Source organism: Bidens hawaiensis, unplaced genomic scaffold (genome assembly GCF_021521415.1).
Source record: "Bidens hawaiensis isolate Kalapana, Puna unplaced genomic scaffold, B.hawaiensis_p1.1 tig00024831_1, whole genome shotgun sequence".
NCBI lineage: Eukaryota > Viridiplantae > Streptophyta > Magnoliopsida > Asterales > Asteraceae > Bidens > Bidens hawaiensis.
This window is the reverse complement of record NW_027493936.1, coordinates 27,228-44,143: the sequence shown is the minus strand read 5'-3', so window position 1 is coordinate 44,143 and position 16,916 is coordinate 27,228.

The window sequence follows — 16,916 nt, the reverse complement described above, 5'->3', positions numbered from 1 at the left end:
GAAAAAACGAAGAAGGTGGCTGGGATTATTTGTTCTAATATATTATAATTTGAAATATTTACACTTTAAACCCCTGATCTTTAAAGTTATATTAAAACAGAATTTAAATATAAATAACCAAATGAACCTTGTACTTTGAGATATTATATAAATATAAAAGAATTTATATAACTTGGAAAATTTTTCGTATTATACCCGTGTAGCTCAGAAATTGTTTAAACTAAAAACTTCAAATCCCGGAATTTCGTTAATTGATTAAAAAGAATAGAAAATAAACGGACGATAATCATAAATTATGGGAAATATAATATTATCAATTAACGATGAACAAGCACACATTAAAACGAAAAAACGGGTCGGTTTAACGAATACAAATGCAAATTCAAAAACATTAGCGAACGTCACATGAAATGAAACTTGAGAACATTATATATATATATATATACACACACACACTAACAAAACCAAAATTTGAAATGGTCGGATTTTTGGGATTGAAAAGTAACAAATGTTAAAGGTGGGGAGGATGAATATCCCAAAACCTTCGGGCCAATTTTGACAAGTACAAAAGATAAAGGATCAAAAATGAAAATATTGATTTTTCTGACTCATCGCGCTACGAGCTGAACCAGAAACAAGTCCATCGCGACACGCGATGAACGTTTCACAAAACCCTAGATTTGGCATCGCTCAACGTAACAACAATAAAACCTCAAGTCATCATGATACGCGATGACTAGGTTAAGTAACCAGAACGCGTGTCGAACAATGCGGCAACACGTGGCACAACGTGACAGGCACGTGTCTCCACGTGGCGATACGAGATAGACGCCTAAAAGGGCCATTGTGTTATCATGATGCCCAAATTTTGTTTACTAAATGGGGATCCGGGCATGTTGCAACATGTAAGGTCCCTTACCCCGGGTGCGCTACTTTTGCTCGGGATGGAATTACTTATTCACATAATTTGGAAATCATAGTTAATTAAACAAATTGCGGAATAAATAGTCAATCACTCTTACATAAAATAAGTACTTTGTTTTAAACGAACTAACATAAGTCTTAAACGTATAACATAAATAACACCTGATTCTTCCTCTTGACGATGCCAGTCTTCATCTTATTGCCACGTGTCTCCATCAAGCAACCTGCCTCATTCTATTCACCTGCGTGCATACTAAAAGTCAGCTGTGCTTAGTGAGTTCTAGTTAATCAATTAACATACATTACGTTTACGTTCATACTTATACATGTCCGAAGATACGTATATCGTTCTTTACTTACTATTTCTCATTCATACATACTTTACATACATACATACGTACTTACATACTTTCTTTCATACTTTCCTATGATATACCGTAAACTATCATACTTCTACAATCTCAGATATTATTAGGGTCTGGTCCTTTTATCTCAAATATTATCAGGGTCTGGTCCCTTCTATTTCAGATATTATTAGGGTCCAGTCCCTCTTGTCTTAGATATTATTAGGTTCTGGTCCCTCCTGCCCCAGTCTTAGATATTATTAGGGTCCGGTCCCTTCTATCTCAATATTATTAGGGTCTGGTCCCTTCTATCACAGATATTGTTAGGGTCTGGTCCCTTCTATATCAGATATTGTTAGGGTCTAGTCCCTTCTATCTCAGATATTATTAGTTTCTGGTCCCTTTCTCTTGCATAACCATACAACCATACATGTACCGTCAATCGTCCATACATTTATTTCATACGTTTGTTATCATACGTGTATACTTTACATATCTTTTAATTGCATATATAATTATATATACGCATATTCACACAACATTCTATTACAATAACATTCAATACATAATCATACACATATCATACACTTATCACTTAGGATAACTGTATTAACTATCGAATAGTAGTATGCACACAGCCCCAAAAAACATCACAGAGAAAGGGGCTAGAACTCACCTGTAGACGATCCTTTCCGAGTTAATCGTGATTCCTTTCTTCAGTTGTGCTTGACTAATTGTTTAATAATTATACGTAATAATTTTCTATCTTTAAATATCTTACTTTCTTAAGTTAATGAAACCGTTAATGATCCGAACTCATGGGTTAACGAATCCTAACTTTATTGCCTTAACGAACCGGACTTATTAACGAACCGATCCTTTTAACTTAGGTTCTCTTAACGAGTTTATGAGTTAACGGTTTCTCAATGAGTCGGGTTCGTGTCGAGTTCATATTTGACCCGGGTTTGGTTAAGTTCTCATATTTATTATTATTTCTTATAAGTTAACAATTTTTAATGGTCTTATATGTTTAAAGATTCTTACGAGCTTTATATTTTACAGGTTCTTAAACGAGTCGGTTCTCGGGTTCGGTTTACATTCTTAATATATTCTTTCATTTGAGTCGCATGAGAGGTTCCGATCTAGTCGAGGATTCGGGTCGACTTCTCAATCCAATCAACTCCAACTCGAGTCGTTCCTTCATTCCAGTCGACTCCAACTCGAGTCGTTCCTTCATACTAATCGACTCCAACTCGAGTTGTTCCTTCATTCTAATCGACTCCAACTCGAGTCGTTCCTTCATTCCAATCGACTCCAACTCGAGTAGTTCCTTCATTCTAATCGACTCCAACTCGAGTTGAATTTTAATCCACTCCAACTAGAGTTGAATTCCGATCCACTCCACCTAGAGTCGAATTCCAATATACTCCAACTAGAATCGAATTCCAATCCACTCTAAATAGAGTCGACTTCCAATCCACTACAACTAGAGTCAAATTCCAGTCCACTCCAACTAGAGTCAAATTCCAATCCACTCCAACTAGAGTCGAATTCCAATCCACTCCAACTAGAGTCGAATTCCAATCCACTCCAACTAGAGTCGAATTCCAATCCACTCCAACTAGAGTCGAATTCCAATCCACTCTAACTAGAGTGTGAGGTTTTCAATCGAGCCGAGTATCTGATCCTCATCTAAGCCGAACACACTTTTCCACTCGACTCTAAATGGGACTCGAGTCCCTTTCCAACTCGAGCCGTTACCTCTTATATATATATATATATATATATATATATATATATATATATATATTATGCCTAATCTTTTTAACCAAAACTAACTTTCTTTTTTTGGCTTGATTTGAGTTCATGTAAGTTGGTTCGGTTCGGTTCGGCTCGTTTTAGCTTACAAGGTTGTTTACTTTATTCTAAATCTTAAGCAAAATGGGAGCAAGATGAAGATGACATCATAATAGATCTGAACATAACACATACCTTAAGGTTTAGGAAAATCTATAATAACTTGGAATCCCTAATTGAGCTTCTTCTTAAATGAGCAGTATCTCAACTTCTACCTTGGATCTTGGATGAATGAAAAGAAAGGGAGGGTGTGTCTGGATAATGAAAATCGATGAATGAGGATGTTTGGAGTTTTTAGGGAGAGTAGAGCGTAAGTACTCCCAAGCTCATGGACCTTAGGCCCGTAACCGCTCTCAATTCCATATATCGAATCTAAACTTAACACTCCGTCCCATGATTAATTAACCGAAATAAATTGCGACACACAATAAATAAATAAGAACCTTTTTTATTATAATATTCTTAAAACACGGATGTTACAAGTATTCCCTCCTTAAAAAGGTTTCGTCCCCGAAACCTATCCATTACACATATAAGCTAGGGTAAAATTTACGCATCTCATCCTCAACCTCCCAAGTAGCATCTGATTCCTTACGATACTTCCATAACACTTTGATCGACGTAATTTAGCTGTTCATCTAGCTCGATGTCTTGGTGAGGTACGTGGGGCGTATCATCAGCTAGACTCTTCTTCTTATGGGAAACATGGAAGGTATAGTGGATTGCTTCTAGCTCCTCAGGCAGGTCTAGCATATAAGCCACTTCTCCCACACGAGCTGCAATTCTGAATGGTCCGATGTACCTTGGACTCAGTTTTCCCCTCTTTCTAAAATGAATAATCCCTTTCCAAGGCGAGACCTTGAGCATCACGTTGTCACTAAAGTTAAACTCAATCAGCCGTCGCCGCTTATCGGCATAAGACTTCTGACGATCTTGAGCAGCTTTCATTCTTGCCTTAATCTGATCAAACCTCGAGGAGGTTTCTTGCACAACTTCTAAACTAATGATCTCCTTCTGACCAATCTCTCCCCAGCATACCACAGTTACACAACGTCTACCATACAACATTTCGAACGGAGGCATACCAATACTCGAATGATAGTTGTTGTTGTAAGAAAATTCTATTAAGTGAAGATGATCATCCCAACTTCCTCCAAAATCTAACGCGCGTGCACGTAGCATATCCTCAAGGGTTTGGATAGTCTGCTCTGACAGTCCATCTGTTTGAGGATGATACGTCGTGCTGATGTTTAGTCTCGTCCCCAATGCTTCATGGAATCTCTTCCAGAATCTAGAAGTAAAGCAGGTATCTCTGTCGGAAATGATCGACAACGGCACCCCATGCTTTGTTACGACTTCTTTAATGAACACATTTGCTAACGTCTTTGACGAGATGGCCTCTCGTATAGGCAGAAAGTGAGCACTCTTAGTCGAACGGTCCACAATCACCCAGATGGTATCATGATTCTTAGTTGTACACGGTAGCTTAGTTATCAAAACCATAGTGATGTGTTCCCATTTCCACTCGGGTATCTCCAAAGGCTGCATCTTCCCATACGGTTTCTGGTGTTCTGCTTTAACCTGTAAGCAAGTTAAGCACTTACTGACATAATCAACCACCTCGTTCTTCATACCCGACCACCAATAGTCTTTCCTTAAGTCGTGATACATCGTGGTGGATCCTGGATGAATCGAGTATCAAGACTTATGAGCCTCGTCTAGAACTCGACCTCTAAGTTTCCCGTGTCGCGGAATCCACATCCGATCGAATCTGATATTTACACCCTGACTACCGTTGATCAACTCAGTCTGCTGTCCGAAAATTCTCTCTTACCCTTCGTCTGCAAGCACTTCTGTCTAAACCTTGCTGATCTCCTTAAAGAAATTTGAGTTAATAATCATCTTGTAAGACTTCATTGTCGCTATCGCTTTTTCGCTTTTCCGGCTTAACGTGTCAGCAACCACATTAGCCTTTCCCAGGCAATACTTGATATCACAATCATAGTCTTTAATCAACTCTAGCCATCTTCTCTGCCTCATATTCAACTCTTTCTGCTCGAAGAAGTATTTCACACTCTTGTGATCCGTATAAATAGTACACTTAGTACCATACAAGTAATGTCCCCAGATCTTAAGAGCATGTACTACAGCTACTAACTCCAGATCATGCGTTGGGTACATACTTTCATGAGTCTTCAACTATCTAGACGCATACTGTATGACCTTTCCTCGTTGCATTAACAGGCAACCTAACCACCCTTGATGCGAAGCATCAACACAAACTACTAAATCCTCGTTACCATCAGGTAGAACAAGAATTGGAGCCTGTGTGAGCCTCTTCTTCAATTCTTCAAGTGCCTCTTCCTGGTACTTACCCCAATTAAGCACCATAGTATTTTGGGTCATACCGGTCACGGTGCGGCTATCTTGGAGAAATGTTGAGTAAACCTCCTATAATAGCTAGCCAATCCTAAGAAACTGCGTATCTCAGTTGGGTTTTGCGACGTCTTCCAATTCTTTATCACCTCAATCTTTGCTGGGTCCACAGTAATCCCCAAAACTATATTGAATTCTCCTAAGGTCATCACATACATGGTTGCGGGGAATTCATGTCCATCTAACTCTATCTTACTACTCTTAACCATTCTCATGAGCCTAACGGAGGTTTAACTAGCCGTTTCTACCATAAAGGTCTCAGGTGCACAAAAACATTTTATTTTAGCTAACTTACAGAATGTTACATCTACGAAATGTCTATTAGCACCTGAATCAAATAGAACAGAAGCAGAAATACCGTTTACTAGAAATGTACATATCACAACATCGGGGATCTGCTTGGCCTTGACTTTTCAGCATCTCTCTTTCCACTACCCACAGCTTCACCGTCAGTACACTCTCTCGCAAAATGACCCGTCTTCCCACACTTGTAACATGCGGGCTTTGCATTACAAGCTGGAGCATAGTGCCCCACCTCCCCGCAACTATAGCACGCCTTCGTTCCAAACCTACACTCACCACCATGAACTTTTCCACACTTATGACAGACATCAGTACCCTTCCCCCCACTTACACTCTCCACCGTGCATTTTCCCACATGTCTGACACGACTTCTTCTCTCAGTAGACCCTTCTTGTTGGAGATTCTTCACTGCGGTGGCTACTGTTTGAGTAATGGCAGCTTGAATAGCAGGGTCGAGCTGATACTCTTCTTCACATACGGTCATGCTTCTCCCTTCACTAGGTTCAGTAATTAGTTCTTCGAAGGGTACTTGGTTATCACGTGGCCTACCACGGCGTCCCGTGCGCCCTCCTCGCTCAGCTGTCGTCTTAGCACCAGCCATTCAAGTTCTAACAGAAAAACACATCGTCACTTCAGGAACTATTTAGTACAAGGATAGTAAGGCTGCAGGTAATAACTATGGTCAGCTGGGATTAGCTGCTCACGTTACTCTCCGTGTCCTATACACTTCCTTTCGTGAGTTTACTTGTGCTTGGTTCTACTTAAAGCAGTTAGATAATCAACCATTTCAAAATAAGCAAGCAATTCTATCTCTAACAATTCATATAACTTCCTTAATTATCCCTACATTATACATAAGGTAATTTATGTATCTTCTTCCTTTTCTTCTTTAAGTCCCATTCTCTGTTCGAGTTTAAGCATTTAGGATGCTTATTCTCTCGAACTTAAGCTCTGATACCAACCTTTAAGGCCCCTGACCACGGGTGCCCTACTTTTGCTCGGGTTGGAATCACTCATTCACATAATTCGGAAATTAGAGTTAATTAAAACAAATTACGGAATAAATATTCAATCACCCTTACATAGCATAAATACTTTGTTTTAAATGAACTAACATAAGTCTTAAACGTTTAACACAATAACACATGATTCTTCCTCTTGACAATGCCAGTCTTCATCTTATTGCCATGTGTCTCCATCAAGCAACCTGCCTCATTCTATTCACCTACGTGCATAATGAAAGTCAGCTACGCTGAGTGAGTTTTAGTTAATCAATTAACATACATTACGTTTACGTTCATACTTATACGTGTCCAAAGATGCGTATTCCGTACTTTACTTACTATTTCTCATTCATAAATACTTTGCATACATACATACGCACTTACATACTTTCTTTCATACTTTCCTATGGTATACCATAAACTATCCTACTTCTACTATCTCAGATATTATTAGGGTTTGGTCCCTCTATCTCAGATATCATCAGGGTCTGGTCCCTTCTATCTCAGATATTGTTAGGGTCCGGCCCCTCCTTTCTTATATATTATTAGGGTCTGGTCCCTCCTGCCCCAGTCTCAGATATTATTAGGGTCTGGTCCCTTTTATCTCAGATATTATTAGGGTATATTCCCTTCTATCTTAGATATTATTAGGGTCTAGTCCCTTCTATCTCAGATATTCTTAGGGTCTGGTCCCTTCTATCTCATATATTATTAGGTTCTGGTCCTTTCTATCTCAGATTATTAGTGTCTGGTCCCTTTCTCTCGCATAACCATGCAACCATACATGTCCTATCAATCGTCCATACATTTATTTCATACGTTTGTTATCATACGTGCATACTTTGCATATCTTTTAATTGCATAATAATTACATTCATACAACATTCTATAACAATAACATTCAATATATAATCATACACTTATCACTTTGGATAAGTGTATTAACTATCACATAGTAGTATGCACGCAGCCTCGAAAAACGTCACAGAGAAAGGGGCTAGAACTCACATGTAGACGATTCCTTTTCGAGTTAATCGTGATTCCTTTCTTCGGTTGTGATCAACTAACTGTTTAATAATTATACATATTAATTTTCTATCTTAAAATATCTTACTTTCTTAAGTTAATGAAACCGAACTTTATCGGTTAATGATCCGAACTCGCGGGTTAACAAATCCTAACTTTATTGCCTTAACGAACCGGACTTATTGACGAACCGATCTTTTTAACTTAAGGTTCTCTTAATGAGTTTAAGAGTTAATGGTTTCTCAATGAGTCGGGTTCGTGTCGAGTTCATATTTGGCCCGGGTTTGGTTAAGTTCTCATATTTATTATTATTTCTTATAAGTTAACAATTCTTAACGATCTAATATGTTTAAACTTTCTTACGAGCTTTATATTTTACGGGTTCTTAAACGAGTCGGTCCTTAGGTTCGGTTTATATTCTAAATATATTCTTTCATTTGAGTCGCAGGAGAGGTTCCGATCAAGTCGAGGATTCGAGTCGACTTCTCAATACAATCGACTCCAACTTGAGTTGTTCCTTCATTCCAATCGACTCTATCTCGAGTCGTTCCTTCATACCAATCGACTCCAACTCGAGTCGTTCCTTCATTCCAATCGACTCCAACTCGAGTCGTTCCTTCATTCTAATCGACTCCAACTCGAGCCGAATTCCAATCCACTCCAACTACAGTCGCATTCCAATCCACTCCAACTAGAGTCGAATTCCAATCCACTCCTACTAGAATCGAATTCCAATCCACTCTAACTAGAGTCGAACTCCAATCCATTCCAAGTAGAGTCGAATTCCAATCCACTCCAACTAGAGTCGAATTTCAATCCACTCCAACTAGAGTCGAATTCCAATCCACTCCAACTAGAGTTTGAGGTTTTCAATCGAGCCGAGTATCTGATCCTCATCCAAGCCAAACACACTATTTCACTCGACTCTAAATGGGACTCGAGTCCCTTGCCAACTTGAAGCGTTCCACCATATATATATATATATATATATATATTATGCCTAATCTTTTTAACCAAAACTAACCTTCTTTTTTTTTGTTTGATTTGAGTTCTGTAAGTTGGTTCGGTTCGTTTCGTTTCGTTTTAGCTTACAAGGTTGTTTACTTTATTCTAAAAGTAAAATGGGAGCAACATGAAGATGAACATCATAATAGATCTGAACATAACACATACCTTAAAGTTTAGGTAAATCTAGAATAACTTGGAATCCCTGATTGAGCTTCTTCTTAAATGAGTAGTATATCAACTTCTGCCTTGGATCTTGGATGAATGAAAAGAAAGGGAGGGTGTCTGTGTGTACAGAGAGTGTATGTGTGTTTGGATGATGAAAATGGATGAACGAGGATGTTTGGATTTTTAGGGAGAGTAGAGCTTAAATACTCCCAAGCTCATGGACCTTAGGCCCGCAGCCGCTCTCAAGTCCATATATCGAATCTAAACTTAGCACTTCGTCCCATGATTATTTAACCGAAATAAATCACGACACACAATAAATAAATAAATAAATAAGAACCTCTTTTATTATAATAATCTTAAAGCACGGATGTTACACAACAACATCCTAAGTGTAAGGCCCCGATCGGGGGTGCCCTACTTTTGCGTTGGATTTACTCATTAACATAGTTCGAAATATTAAAGTGAATTAAAAATTTTCGCGGAATATAAAAGCATCAACCATTCTTTACAAAACATTCGAATCTTGGCTTTAAACATAATATAAAACATCATAATGCAACATCATAACAATCCCTCTTCAGATGCCCGCCTCCTCAGTCCATGCCATGTGTCTCCCTTAAGCCAGTTACTTTATCCTATTTGCCTGCGTGCATACTAAAAGTCAGCTACGCTGAATGAGTTCTAGTTAATCAGGCAACATACATTACATTTACATACTTACACGTATCCGGAGATACATATTACATACGTAACCTGTTAATCTTTCATTCATGCATACTTATATACATACATCCATTCTTTCATATTTTCTTATATTCATGTTTTAACTCAATTCATACATATACTATCTCTACATTTTAAAGAGCATTTCGCCCTACTTCCTCGGATACTATTAGGGTCTGGCTCCCTTTTTACATCAAATAACCATACCACCATACGTCTACCTCGGATATTAATAGGGTCTGGTTCCCTTTCGCATCGAATAACCATACAACCATACATTAGATACACATATATTCATATACGTTTACTAGTATACCTCTAATCCTTTCTACATTCATTCATCACTTTAATATCATTCAAAGACATTCATATAGCATACACTTACCACTTAAGGTAAGTGCTTTAACTTAAACACATAGGAGTATGCACACAGCCCCGAAAAACATAATAGAGAAGAGGGGCTAGAAACTCACCAGTGTCCTATTCCTTTCTGAATTAATTGTAACACCCATCCTCAGCCGGGCACAACTAACTGTGTAACAATTATAAATGTTAATTAACTACTTCCAATCAGGTCATACTTTCTAGACTAGTGAACTACTTTAACTTAGTTAATGGTTTACTGTTCTGAATTGAATCGCACCGGAAAGCAATCGCATTCCCCAAACGCATCGCTTGAGTGCAAACCAATCATATCATATGGATGCAAACCAATCGTATCGCATGAGTGCAAGCCAATTGCATCGCATGGATGCAAACCAATCGCATCACATGGATGCAAACCAATCGCATTCCTCACCCGAATCGCGTCGCATTTCCAACGAATCGCATCGCGTTTCCGTGCGATGCGATTCTTCTCTTTTTTTATTCGAGTTGTTTGTTCTTTAATATCGTTCTTTAACTATTTTCATCCTTTAATTTTTCCTTATGACTCGTTTCACTGTTATAATGAGTTCTGGGTCATAACAACCTTATCTACTTGGGTATTACGTGGTCCGAGCATACCCGTTTATCCTGAACCTCACACTTTAACTCTTTTACTATGAGGTTTATGTTTCTCTTACATGTTTCAACCCAATTTACTTTCCTTTCAAATTTCGTGCAAAACCGACTTTGTTTACCCGCCCTTTTCACGAACCAAACACTACTCGTTTTACCCGAACCTAACCCACTTACCCATTTACTCTCAAGTTCATTACTTTATCAATAATCATTCCCCGAACTATCATCCTACCAAGTTTCATGCCATTCCGTACACGAAAAGTAAGCCTTTTTAATAAAAACATACATTGGAGGTTTATATTCGAACCACTCGAAAAACCCAAAGCTATATCAAACGAACTTGGAATTGAGTGATTCAAGCGGCCACATGACCAGGTCGCTGAGCTATACCGGCGCTGCCAATTGCCACTGCCAGAATCCGCCGCCACAGTTGCAGGAAAACCCAACAGTTTCCGGAAAACTCTCTTTTCCACAGTTACGTTTTCCTTGATAAAAACTGGACTTCCCGATCTCTGATCGAAGATCCTACTGGTTGAAATCTTCATTTATATGTCATGAACAATAAGTTAAAATTTGAGACCAATCCGACGGTTAGATCTTCAGGAATCGTTGGATCTTTGTGGGTTGCTCTCATAAAAACGGGACTTTTGGTAAAGAAGGAGGTTAGAGGTGAAAATGATTATAAATTAAGATGGTGGCTATATTTATAGGAAGGGGTAGGGTTTCATGTTTAACTTTTCATCTAATGACATTTAACCCCCTCATACTTAGATAATTACATTTATCTTCTATAATTCATTTAGAACCTGATTTATTTAAATACCATCGAAACTTGGGATGCTACACTAAACTCACCCTCTACACACACAATTAACTCAGGTTGCGTGCCCAAGTTTCTACGATTGGACAAGTTTGAGAAAACCCATCACCTAGTAGAAGTGATACCCGCTCAAAGCCTAGGAATTTCATTCAAATACCCATATCAAGGTAGGGGTTCCATATAAATATTTTATTATATTGCCTTAGACCCTAGTCGGGGGTATAGCCCATACCTTGATCAAACATAAGTTAAACATAACTTTTTAATAAGCTAAGGTTATAGTTAAATATTGTTTCTTTGTAAATTAGAAACATAAAGTTTTATATACAAGGGGTATAGTCGTATTAACATTTCTTCATGTAGAAGAAACATATCACATAAATGGTAATTAAACAAAGGAAACTAAAGATCCAGATGTTTTATAAAAACAAATGACTTATCAAGGTAATGGATGCAAAACAGACTAAATGTCTGAAGCCAGCTCTTTTAATCTAGATATTTATATAAGGTTATTCTCGTATTATAGGTCTGAGGTAGCTCACAACATAAATCAGTGAAACTCTGATCAATACAAAGGTGAATACACTCATATCTATATAACTATTTAATAGAGTCATTTACCTGGAAAGCAAAGTTTACATGGGATAATATATCGCTAAAACTTTAGTATCTGCAGGCATTCAGGCTAGTTATGCGTGTTTTTGGATCCTTACATATGTGGGCAGAGGGTAGGCATACCCCACCACGTGTAACATCTCGGATTTTTCAAACCCGTATTTGTTTACTTTTAATCCGACTAGGAACATTTTCTTATCTTTATTATTAATCAAATTAAACATTTATGAGTATCTAAGATTTTTATTTTCATTTTATACCCTTTACATTTTCTAAAGTTGTTTATGTTTTGATTTAACTTTAAAAATAATCAAGAAATAGCATTTTTAGATAGTTTAGGGACCATTATTGCCAAAAAAATGAAATCTTTCCTTCTTGATCCCGAAGAGCCGCGCGGCCAAGCACCTCCCTTGCCATCGCATGCCGCTGCCACTATATTGTGCAATTTGTTTCATTCTAGATTGTTTCCTAGTTCATTTTTAGCCCGAAATCGCTTATTTTTGGACCAAATCAAGTGTTTTAAGCCTCAATAAATCTCCCATAGCCTAGATGCATGTCCATGTTCGTTACTTGTTGCCCAAGAATGAATTTTACTGATCTTTTCATTGAGTTTGTCATTAAATACTTATCGGTTACTTAAACGAGCAAACAAACCAAATTGGTTCGTTTTTGCATATATTATATAAACCAACCTCATATTATCTGTTATAAACTTTCTCTAAACGCTAATATATCAATCCCAGCTGTCACCTTCTCTGTTCTTAATCATTCTCTTTGGTTTTTGCTTATTTGTTTGAAGATACAAGTATTGAAGTATGACTTTGCTTATGCATCGACCTTTGACTCATCTTCTTGGTTGATCCTTTCACTTTCTGGGTAAGCTGTAAACTGTAAAATCGTTTATATATATTCCCTAGTCAATAAAATTCAATCAATTTTGGTGGTTGAAGGGTGTTGACTGGTCAGTTCGTTGAAAACTCGTTAAAGGGCAAAACAGTCAACAAGTTTGACTTTACATTTTCTCATACCTTTGGTCAAAACCAACATTCAGTCCAGGAGACTTTTATTCTCATAATGAAATTTTAAGGCTACTGACCAAAATCCGACTTCCGACTCGCTGTTTGGATTCTGGTCAGTACTGACTCGCTTAAACATTTAATTTAACATAACCGGAGTTCTAAACATCTGTTTGGAATGATTCCAGCGGCATTGAGTTTGATGTTACTCATATTTTCTATTCTCAAAGTTTCAGGCTCAGTTAGTTTGTTTCGTTCGACGCGTAGTGGACGACTCGCTTAATTACTAACCCGTTTATCATTAATTTATTCACTTGACTTCGAATTAAGGTGAGTTTGAAAAGATGTTAATAAGATGAAAGAATGAATTTATCACAACTTTTGGGAACATATGCGTACTTATTTGTATTTTGTATTATCTATATATCACAAAATAGCAAACGTGTAATTGTGTGTGATTGATCAAATATATATGTTACTTGCTTATCTGTTTACTTTATCTCAGTTGGAGAGATCCAACATATTCTCATTTATAGTATGGCCATTACTATTGAGCCGCACTCGATTCGCTTGGCAACGGCTTATTATTTGCTCATGTTTGATTTACCAATGCTCGATTGGCTTGGCAATGGTAAACTGACACCTTATTTGCTCAATGTTTGATTTATTTACCGCATTTATTACATTTTGCTTATTTATTTTATTAATATTATATCATTACCAAAAACTGGTGATAATCTCACTCAACATGTGTTGTTGACAAACTCTATTTTCAACGCATATGTAAGTTGTCATTGAATTGAAGTTTGAAGTATGGACACTTATAAAGACCTTAGGTTTTTATTGAAGACAATTATTATTTAAATCTTGATTGGATTACCTGTATTAAATTATTTACTTGTGTTTTGAATATTTGTGCACTATATTTGGAAATAATTAACTTAATAGATATTGTCACATTTTATTTATGATAGTATCTTCAAGCTGTGAATAATCGGCTCGCGCCCTGGCATTTCCGCCTTAGGTTGGGGTGTGACACCATGCGTGGTACAAGTTCTCATCTCATTGAGCCAGTCTATAAGGCGGTGTGGGCTTGACTAATGTCATATAATTAGTACTTCGGTTTAGAGGGTCGCTGATTGTTTTGAGTATGAACTAAAGAATTTCATAAATATTTTAAAGTTAGCATATTCACCTGCATGTGTTGTTGACGTATTTTATAAATTGTTTTACAAGTATCCAAGAATAGAGGATAGAAGATTGTGGAATAGCCATTAGACGATGTGATAACTCAGTTAAAATTTTTATAATATAAATGATGTAAATTATAGTTATATAGTTTGTAACTATGTCGGGTGTTTAACTCCCCGAGATTTTGAATATATTAATTTTTTATTCAAAGACTTCCGCTTTCAACCCAACACTCTGAAACATTTACTAAACAGGTGCCAATGTTGATCACATGCCTAGGCCCATAGGACTCGGTTTGAAAACGGGATTTTCTCTTCCCTATTGTGACACACAAAGGAGTTAGGGATTTTGATTTCATTTTTTGTTCACGCATCGTGAAGGAATTTTATGAAACCTTCGCGATGCGCGACGACTTTACGATCCAGCAAACCCAAATGGGTCACACGCCGTGAAGGGTAGTTCCTTGGTCTGTCGCGACGCGTGGCGTACTGCTTGTTTCATGTTCTTGTTAAAATTAAGCCATTACTTCGAGTTATGGCCATTTTAATCAGTTTTTGTTTCCTGTGAGCATTAGTTGTCGATATTAACCTTAGTCAAACCCAAAATCTCTGTTTTAAATCAATTAATTTAGTCGATTAATCATTTTCAAAGCCCTTTAAATCTCATAAATCATTTTGACAAATTCAAATCATTTGATAAACTCTTTGGTCATTTTTTCTTATAAATAGTGCTTCATTTCTATACTCTTAACTTTGCCACAACCCAATTAATGAAATTCTCTTGTTCTTCCTTGCTATTTTGAGTTCTTGTAAGTTTGACTTTCTAAAGTCAAACTAAGCTTTAAATCTTTCAAGTTCTTATTCTTTGTTGATTCCTCATGTAATTGTAGTGTTACGTATATGCATATCTATCATTTAGAATATCACACTTGTATCAAAATTCATTTGCTAGAAGTGTATGTTCATCAAAAACAAATTTGGTTCGCTTATTTAATATTCGGTCAAGTTTGGGACTTTTTATATATTCAACTTTGATAAATTCATTCTTTCATCTTATTAACATCTTTTCAACATTTTTTAACTTGTTAGAACTAAACCCGACATAATGTCAAGTTTGTGTCCGACCAAAACCGAACCACTCGCTTAAATTATTTTTTCTTACTTTTTAGGCCCATTGCCTTTTTATGAAACGAGTCAAACAAATTAACTTGCCTAATAATTACCATAACATAATCCTTCTTATAAACTAAAAGCAAAGGAAGATAACTTTTACGACAAAAAAATCTAGACAATTATACTGGAATATATATATATTTTTTTCAAAAGGTTTAATTTTTTACTTAAACCCCAAACGACGAACCATACCCTTCATTTCTTTTCTCGTACTTTTATTTCACTTAAACCTCTCATTGAGCCAAGAATCTTTTATATTTTCTAGGATCGCTCGTTGAACTGAACTTGTCTGATTCACTCATTTAAACGCGGTTTTCATCTTTCAAGTGAACTACTAATCATGTGAGTTTCATAACCAATTTTTCTACATTTTCACTACTTTGGAGTGTAGCACGTTATAAAGTGTCATGTTATTTCATGTTTACTTTTTTTGCAAAACAATTCACACTATGTTTTCTATGCTATTGTTTCCTTCATAATTGTTTTTTGAATTATGTGAATTTCATGCTAGTTGTTTATTGCTTTATGGTGGAAAAAGACTCATACACATACTCATACTCATAGTGGAAGGGTTCGACGAGACGTACTTGTTCCTCCAAGTAATTCTTCTATATATTGGAAAGAACGGGGGTTCTCATCTATCCTTAGTAACTTTGACTTAATGTCAAAGATAACGGGAATTTACAGTTATTTATTTCATTTACTTTATGTTTGAAAGTTTACATCTTGACATGTGAATTTATATCATTTTCAATATTGTATATATTGCAAAAATTTATGAAATCTCACCAACTTAGTTATTGACAAAATATATTGTTTTAAATAGGCTACAGGTTGAATATGGATATGGAGTTAGAAGAAAACTTAGTCGTACCTTTAGGATTATTTTAAATTTAATAATATTTGATTTTCCGATGTAATGTTATTTGATTTGAACAATTGTGTACTTGCGATTATTTAAAATGGAATAAATATATATTTGCCACTTTAATAATGTATACGAGCGATGAACAATCTAAGTACCGCCCAGCGTATAATCCTAATAGTGTATACGAGCGATGAACAATCTAAGTACCGCCTAATGTATAATCCACCTAAGGTTGGGGTGTTACAGAAAAACTAATCTTGAAACCGAACCTGAATGCTTGAGATCTAAAAGATGACGTTCTAGGCTGAATCTGATGATTTTCACTGGTGAATCGACTTGAATCCACTTAGCCAAACGTTTCCCTTCCAAACCAAAGCCTGAAAGTTGTATTCTCGGCCCTCCTTCTCGGTTTGCCTTAATAACACACACGCTCTTTCTC